The sequence below is a fragment of the Rhineura floridana genome, chromosome 4 (assembly GCF_030035675.1).
Source record: "Rhineura floridana isolate rRhiFlo1 chromosome 4, rRhiFlo1.hap2, whole genome shotgun sequence".
Lineage (NCBI taxonomy): Eukaryota > Metazoa > Chordata > Lepidosauria > Squamata > Rhineuridae > Rhineura > Rhineura floridana.
The window spans coordinates 150,179,584-150,188,543 of NC_084483.1; positions in this window are offsets into that span (position 1 = coordinate 150,179,584).

The following is an 8,960-nucleotide window of genomic DNA, read 5'->3' on the forward strand; positions in this document are numbered from 1 at the left end:
AAAGGCCTGGCCTTCAAGGGGATGGGGGGGATTGAAAGCAGTTTATTTCTGCGTTCTCGGCTGTGATGAGGAAATTAACTCTGCAAGCGTCCAGAGGCACTCCTTTTTGACTTTGCGAGTTCCAGAGCAGAAAACTGCCGTTGTACATAGGTTCAGACGGGGCCAAAAGTAAATGGAGACACTATCTAGTCTGTTCCATCTGTCTAGCCTCGAGTAGAAACACAATGGCACTGCGAGGCTAGGTGTAGAGAGAAGGTCCGGCCCTATTTCCAGTACACATTTCTAAAGTGGCTGAGAAGCCGGACTTGGGCATGCCCCTCCAGCATGGCGCAGGCTGGGCCGTACAACAAAACCTCTCCTCCAGAACGTCTGTCACAAAGTCACTTCCCACTTCTTTTTAAAAAATGGGATAACAGGTGAGAAATATTATTTTAAAATGTAATCGAATAGGTTTTTGTAGGATTCATGGGCTTGGGCAGCTGGAACACGTGAAATTATAATAGAAGCTACCTTTGGCCCTCTGTGGCTCTGCTCTGCTCCTATAGTCATGAACGCTACACAACAGGAGTAGGACTAGCACCCAAAGGGCACTAAGGGCTTGTACTGCATGAAAAGATTACATCTCTTAAATCCATGACTCATTTTATCTCAGCTTTAGGTGTAAGCAGGAATGGAGAGGCCAGAAGGAGCACTAGTGCTGACTGTGAATTAACAGATCACACCAGGACTTCTTACTGTTATGGGATGAGAGGGTTTAGAGGGGGTTTCCATCCTTTGCTGCCCCCCTCCCTGAACAGCCTTCCAGAACATTGTGTTCACCTCAGATCTCTCAGGACTCATCCTTCTTTAATGAAGCATTCAGTTTAACCTCCTCAGCCCCATGCCCTGCAATATCAATCCTCTATCTCAGCCTTTCTCAACCTTTGGGTCCCCAGATGTTGCTGGACTACAATTACTATCATTCCTGGCTATTGGTCATGCTGGCTGGGGCTGATGGGAACTGTAGTCCAATAACATCTGGGGACCAAAGGTAGGGAAAGACTCCTCTATCTGGTGCCCTCCAGAAGTTTTTTCCAAAACCAGGTGTAGGGGAACTTTTGGCCCTCCAGGTGTTGCTGAATTACCGCTCCCATCAACTCCAGGAAGCCTAGCCAACGGCTGGGGATAATGGGAGTTGTACAACATCTGGAGGACCAAAGGTTCTCCACACCTGCCCAAAACAATTGGAGGGCACCATCTTGGGGAAGGTCGACCTAAGGCAATTAAGCCTATCATTAAGCATGCACATATGCATACATGACAAAGATAGCTGTACATTCTCTCCTTGTTTACTCCTTCCACTTTTCTCTCCTGCCTGTTGTTTCCCTTGTGTCAAATGAGCCAGTGTGGTGTAGTGGTTAGAGTGTCAGCCTGGGACCTGGGAGACCACAGCTCAAATCTGTGCTCAGCCATGAAGCTTGCTGGGTGATCTTGGCCCAGTCACTGTCTCCCAGCCTAACCTAACTCACAGGGTTATTGTGAGGATAAAATCGGGCGAGGAGAACCCAACCATGTTGTATGCCACCTTGACCTGCTTGAAGGAAAAGTGGGATATAAATGTAATAATAAAATAATTTTAGATTGCAAGCTTCTCAGGGCAGGGACCTGACTTCTTTTATTCCTTAAAGTGCGATGTACACTGATGGTGGTATTTAATTAACGAATAACAGCGGTTTATACTTCACTTTAGCACCACTTACCATATAGACAGAAGGAAAGTGAAAAGAAGCTTTTTATAGGAACACAGATATGAGCACATCTGCTTCTATACATATAACTGGGACAAGGGTTTGTTTACACACAGAGACAATATTAGATAGTCCTGAAGAGGTTATTAAGGGTGTGAGTACATCCCACCTATCCACCTAAATAGCCCCATGAGATTTACCCTGGGACCTTATGCACTAAAACTGACAAGAGATGCATCAGCTGCAGCTTCGATACCAACCTCAAGGGTAGCCCCACATAGAATGCATTACAGTATCCAACCTGGAAGTTACCAGTGCATGGACAACAGTGGTCAGGGACAGAGTGTCAAGGATAGCCTGACCACTATTGTCCATGCACTGGTAACCTCCAGGTTAGATTACTGTAATGTGCTGTATGTGGAGCTGCCCTTGAGGTTGGTCCGGAAGCTGCAGCTGATGCAAAATGCAGCAGTATGACTACTAACTGGGGCAGGGTATCGCCAACATGTCACCCCACTGCTGAAAAAATTGCACTGGCTGTTCATTAGCTACAGGGATAAGTCCAAGGTTCTGGTTTTGGTGCATCAAGCCCTATACAGCTTGGGACCAGGATACCTGAAATATCATCTTACCCCTTAAATACCCAGCCGATCACTATGCTCGGCAGGTGAGGGCCTCCTGCAGATACCATCTTATCAGGAGTTCTATTCCACACAACATAGAAAGAGGAACTTTAGCGTAGTGGCACCTTTCCTTTGGAATTCCCTCCCCTTAAATATTAGACAGGTGCCATCTCATCTTTTCGGCGACCACTGAAGACTTTCCTCTTTCAACAAGCCTTTGAAGTAGAGACCTTATCCCAGCCTGCATCTGTGTTGGAATTGCTTCCTGAGATGTTTTTTAAGCTTTTTTAAAAAAATGTTTTAAAAGATATTTTGTGTTTATACATTTTTAAATATGTCTTGTTTCAATATATATTGTTTGTTTTTATGTTTTTAGTGGGTTTTTTTGCCACACTGGGGTCCAACTGGGAGCAAGGGCGGGATATAAATGTAATTAATGTTGTTGTTATATGCCTTCAAGTCGATTACGACTTGTAGAAACCCTATGAATCAGTGACCTCCAATAGTTTTGTTATGTTCCTCCCAGTCAACAAAGACTTATGGCGACCCTGTGAATCAGCAACCTCCAAGAGCATCTGTCATGAACCACACTGTTCAGATCTTGTAAGTTCAGGTCTGTGGCTTCCTTTATGGAATCAGTCCATCTCTTGTTTGGCCTTCCTCTTTTCCTACTCCCTTCTGGTTTTCCCAGCATTCTTGTCTTTTCTAATATCTTCTCATTATGTGTCCAAAGTATGATAACCTGTTTCATCATTTTATGTTAATATGTTTCCCGTTAAATCTCATTGATATCACTTGCTCAGACTTTGCATTGTAGCTCCTACCTGCTTTTGCTACATCACTTCTCACTATTAAAGCAACCCTGTTTCTTCTTAATTTCTCATTTCTGGCATAAAATATTTTGTAGTTGCCCGATTGAAAATGTCCCATTCCTGTCCATTTTAATTCACTCATACCAACTATTGTGATGTGATGTTGATACGATCCATTTCTTGCTTGACAATTTCTAACTTTCCCTGGTTCATGCGTCCCACATTCCATGTTCCTATTGTGTGCGTCATACAACCCTGGACTCTCCTTTTGCATCTGTGTGCATCAGCCTCTGAGCTTCCTTTCGGCTTTGACCCAGCTGTGTCATTAGACACAGCACTACGTGTCCTTGTCCTTTGTTCTTCCCCAGTAGCTTGTTGAGTGCCTTCTGACCTGGGGGTCTCAGCTTCCAGCACTATCTCGTGTTGCATTTTGGATATTCTGTTCGTAGTGTTTTCATGGTAAGAGGTATTGAGAGATGGTTTACCATTGCCTTCCTCTGAGTCTGGATGCATCTTAGTTTGGTGTCTCAGCTTTGACCATTCTGCCTTGCGCGACCCTGCTAGGAGTCTAGTGTCTTGGTCTAGACTCCTGATGGCATTGCTCTCAACTCCTTTGACACTCTTAGACCACCTCACCACGTTAATATGTGCATCCTAGAGCAGGAAATCTAATTAATAATACTAATAAATCCTTGGAGAGGGGGTGATTCCTTTGGTGGAATTAATAGTATGGGAGTCAGCTAAATGGATGAGTACATGACGGTGGAAGTCTCTGTCATCAATAAGCAGATCACATGAGACATGCCAAGCCTTGTCGAGTGCTCTACTGGATTACTGCCACTCCCACTGTCATAATCCTGTCACCTTTTCATGCTATTGCTATGTGGCTACTGCTCTAGGTTTTCTAATGGCATCACAGATATGCATTCATGGTACAGTATAAAGACATGGTGACCAGAAATGGCAGTGCGCCCACAGCCAACAGGAGCAGCACATGTGCAAAAGAGGTGTGATTGGCTCAGGTAGCAAGTTTTGTTTTTGTTTTTTAGCAATAGTGGTGTTAAGCGATAGGCTGGAAAAAAAGAGCCAGGAAACTGAAGATCCTCTGCTCTGCCAGAAAGTTCAAAGGACAGCAAAGGGCAGGAGGCATTCATTTGCAGTGATGCAGTTCTCTGCCCCGAGTTTGTGGTCTAAACCAATCTAGCCATGATTTTGCTATTCCTCAGCTGAAGGGTGGCAGCTGGGATTAAAAAGTAGCCTGGCAGGCACAATTTTTACAAAGAAGCTTTGCTTACTTCAGCAAACGTACTGTGCCGGGCTTTCTTGGCTGAAGCTCTATGCAATTAATTAAATGCTAGGAATGCAGGGGAAGGAGACTAAACTCCTGGTACTTCCGCATTCTTCTTGGGCAATGGGTTAGAGCACATTAGGGAGCATCAAATGCCCTAGGAGTTCTGTACCAGGGGAGGGGGAGAGCAAAGCCCGGAGATACTGTCTAGAATTCAGCCCATAGTACATGATGAAAAATGCCAGTTGGGGTGAGGGGTTGGAAAGATTAGGATAAGGAACCATGTAAACAGAGAGCTTTCCACATATTACTAATCTGCTGATGCAGAGTCCAGACTCCAAGCAAAATCCATTTTGTCTTGTAATTAAGAGGAAGAATAAAATGAGTCATTGAGCATTAGTTGCTAGATAAATTAGAAGAGATGCAGAAATAAGACACACGATATTGGGCAATACAAAAGCCCCTTTACCGTTTGCAGAGGAGACCTAGGGCTGGACTTGCATTTCATTTTATTCTCCAAAGACTGCACACTGTAACCAAAAGAAGCAATAGAACAAGCCAAATAAGACTCAGATTACAACCCTGAGGCTTTGACAATATGTTCTGCATAATTGATATGATTACATCCTGTAGCAATAAAGGTAAAGAATCTCAGTTGCCTGCTGCATGACTGGTGACTGCAAATTACTAGGCCAAGTGAATTGTCTGGTCATGTACAAATAGTGCATGCATGTACAATTTGGATGATGTCCCCTAAAAAATAGTAAGAACTGGAAATCTCATTACAGTATCTAATTATAAAGATAGTATGTGTGGGGGGGGAGCTCCTAATGTTACTCTGAATTGGTTTTGCAGTGCATGAATCACTTACATCTTAATAGTTTTAACATCTTAATAGTTTAATGCTGATTTTATATGTTTTATATTTTTATAGGTTCTTAATGATATGTACTTATTTTTATCTGGAAGCCACCTTGAGTTCCAGTTTGGAAAAAGGGCAGGGTATAAATAAAGATAATAATAATAATAATAATAATAATAATAATAATAATAATAAATCTACTAACTTCTTTGTAAAATTGATTGGATACCCCTAAGTCAGGCTTTCCCAACTTACTGCCCTCCAGATGTTTTGAACTACAACTCCCATCAGCCTCAGCCAGCATGGCGAAAGGTCAGGGTATAATGGGAGTTGTAGGAGAATACTGAGACATCGGGAGGATACCAATAGTTTTTTGCGGCTCCTAAGGATTATCTGCTATGGCAGGCGTGGATAGAAGGTAGAATGGGGTCCACTGGTAAATCACTGGCCAATTTCTGGTGAACCTACCCAGTACCTGTTAGCAGTGAAGTTAGGTAAATGTTTAGAGCATGGACATGGTGGTCCTGTGAGAGCCCCCCTCTTTGGATGGTAATGTGGAAAACCAGCCTTCCTGTTCATTTTGTTGAGTGGGGCTCTGAACATCTGTCTGCCCCCAAATCCTGCCACTTGTTTAGATTCTTGAAATGAATGCTGGACTAGGTTGTTTTTTTTACTACTACTACTACTACTACTACTACTACTACTACTACAACTACAACTACAACTTGTCACCTTCCAAGCAAGAGTGCAAAAACAAAGGGGAAGATGCTAGTAGTTGGTTGCCAAGCAATAATTATGAACTCTGACTAGAAGTTAATTGCTGTAGGAGTGCTTGCTTTGATCTTCAAATCCATAAGATTCATCCCCACCTATCCTAAAATATTTGAAATCAACAGAATAAAAAAAGTAAAATATAAACATGAAAATTAAAAAACCCTGCAGAAACTTAAGCAATTAAATCCCCACATCAGATTTTTTTTATGGTGACCATAATCAGCCCCCATCTGAAAAAAAAGATGGAGGTGATCACCAAGGTGAAGCAGTGAGGACTAAGCATCTCATTAGCTGAGACACAGATATAGTAACTCTGCAGCATAGTTAGCTGGTTTTCAGTCGAATTGTGTCCCATTAAGGAGGACTATTGTTAGACAGAATAGCGCAGGGGACTCCCTTCCTTGGATGTATCCAACTTTTGGTCAGAGTTCATAATTATTGCTTGGCAACCAACTACTAGCATCTTCCCCTTTGTTTTTGCACTCTTGCTTGGAAGGTGACAATTGGTAATACCACCGCCAGGCCTATTTAGCCTCTGTTAGGACCTGTTAAAGGGTTGATTGGGAAGCTCCTATTATATCCATGGAGGGATTCCTGTTGCCAGTGGAAGATAAATGCCTTAGATCTAAACTGTATGTAAGCAGAAGGCACAAGGTGTTTGGGCTTTTGTTTGCCAATTCTGCCTATTTCGCCCTCCATCCTTATAGTACAGTCCACAGAGCTATGTTGCATACCACCTGAGGGGGTCCCACTGCCTTCAGGACCAGTCTGGGGGTTGGGGTAGGAAGGCCCCATTGTGTGAACAGAACTTGAGGCATGGTTCGTTACATCCAAGCCTGTGGGCAGATGGGGCAAAGTTAGCAATAAGGTTCCAAAAGGTAAAAGAAGGAGGGGATATAAGCTGCAAGTCCGTGTGAATGAGATGGAGAAAGTGAAAGTAGCAAACAGGTGGTTACTAGTTTGGATTAGAGACAAGGAATAAGGCTAAAAGTGGTAACTGAAGTTTTAAGTCTAGAATAGAATTTACCTGAAATAGTTTAAAACAGGGTTAGGGAATCTGTTGTTAGACTCACAACTCTCATCAGCCAAAGCCAGCATGGCCGGTGGTCAGGGATGTTGGAAGTTGCAGTTTCTTTCTCTTTCTTTCTTTCTTTCTTTCTTTCTTTCTTTCTTTCTTTCTTTCTTTCTTTCTTTCTTATTTAATTTATATCCCACCCTTCCTCCCAGCAGGAGCCCAGGGTGGCAGTTCACTAGCATCTGGAAGACCACGGGCTCCCCATCTCCGTTTATACATATTATTTTGAGTTCAGTTGCATTATAATATGCTGTAAGTTTTCAGGATGGACTAGGACAGCTGAGGGGAACCTTTGACTCTCCAAATTGTGCTGCAATCCTACAATCCTATCATCCCTAGACACTGGCTATGCTTGCTACGGCTTATGGGAATTATAGTTCAGCAAGATTTTGAGTATATACACTCATCTAGCACACTCAATTCTGCATACCTTATGGCACTTGAGCCCAACCTGTATATACTCCCACCTGTCCAATGTGCAATATACATTGTATAGGGGATAGAGCTATTGATGTTTAAGGACACCCACCCCTTACACATACAACAGCTTACTTTTTTGCTCCAATATTGCTTTCCACACAGCTGGCTTATTTAAAAAGAAGAATGTGGGAAGTCTCCCATGCAGACAGAGCGTCAAATATGCCAAAGTTGGAAGTGATGACAAATATGGTGAAACAATGTTTCAGTTTTTCCAGCAGTACCAACTTTTATAAGCATCATATCGTTATCTTCAGCTTCCACAAGAGGCAATGGTTACTGTGTACCTGCATGAACTACCATTTGAAGTTTCAACCAATATTATTCTCTTACAAGCTAAAGTATTTTGTAGGATACACTGGTGCAATCATATTTAAATTCATTAATGCTTCTGAAAATGCACTATAAATGTACAAGTCTTTGAAAGGATTGATATTCATGATACATCCACTAGTATTAAGAGTTGCATTTTATTTAAAATGTTTCTTTTAAAAACAGAATTTGTATTCTCTCTCTTGTTAAATGAATCTCATTCTTTCTTTTCTATATCCCTGACTGAGTACTAGACTCCTTTTTTAAAAAAGAGAAAGAATTAGACCTAGGTAGAAAAGTAAATTGAAGTGCTTTGTGTTCTAAAAGTTATAAAAGAATGTACTGTACTGCATTTTAGTTGCCAATCTTATGGTAGGAGGATCAGCAAAAGTAACCTAGCTAGTTATGGTAATTATGGTCTAAAAAAGGCTCCGCTCTGTTGTTCAGAGATTAATAGATCTGTATTTTCATCTGATAATTGCAGCTGTTAAGTCTTGCTTTCCACTATTCTTATTCCTAATTAGGGACCTGTGAGGGCTTCATACTTGTCAACATTAACTATTTACAAATGCAAGACAGCATTTATTTTGACTTGCTTTAATGAGCTGCTTCACTAACTGGCTGATTTAATAAGTTTCTGCTTAATAAACACCGTTGTTCCAGTGCAATCAGAGGCAACTAAGATATACTCATAGTAGACCAACTGAAATTAATGTACCTAAGATGGACATATCTATTTCAATGAGTCTACTCTGAATAGGACTAACACTGGATACAATCCAGTGTGACAGAATCTGTGTGTTATGTCCTTTTTATTTCACAATTTAGATGTGGAATCCAGACAGACAGAGAGATTGATGCATTCTTAAGTACTCTAGGTAGAAGACCCAGTGAAGCACTTATATTTCTTTTTGAATTATTACTCTTTCTATGTTACTGGAAAGTAGTTAAATTCTACCCTCAGTACAAATTGAGAAGCAGATGATAAAGTAAGAACTCCCTTTTGGCTC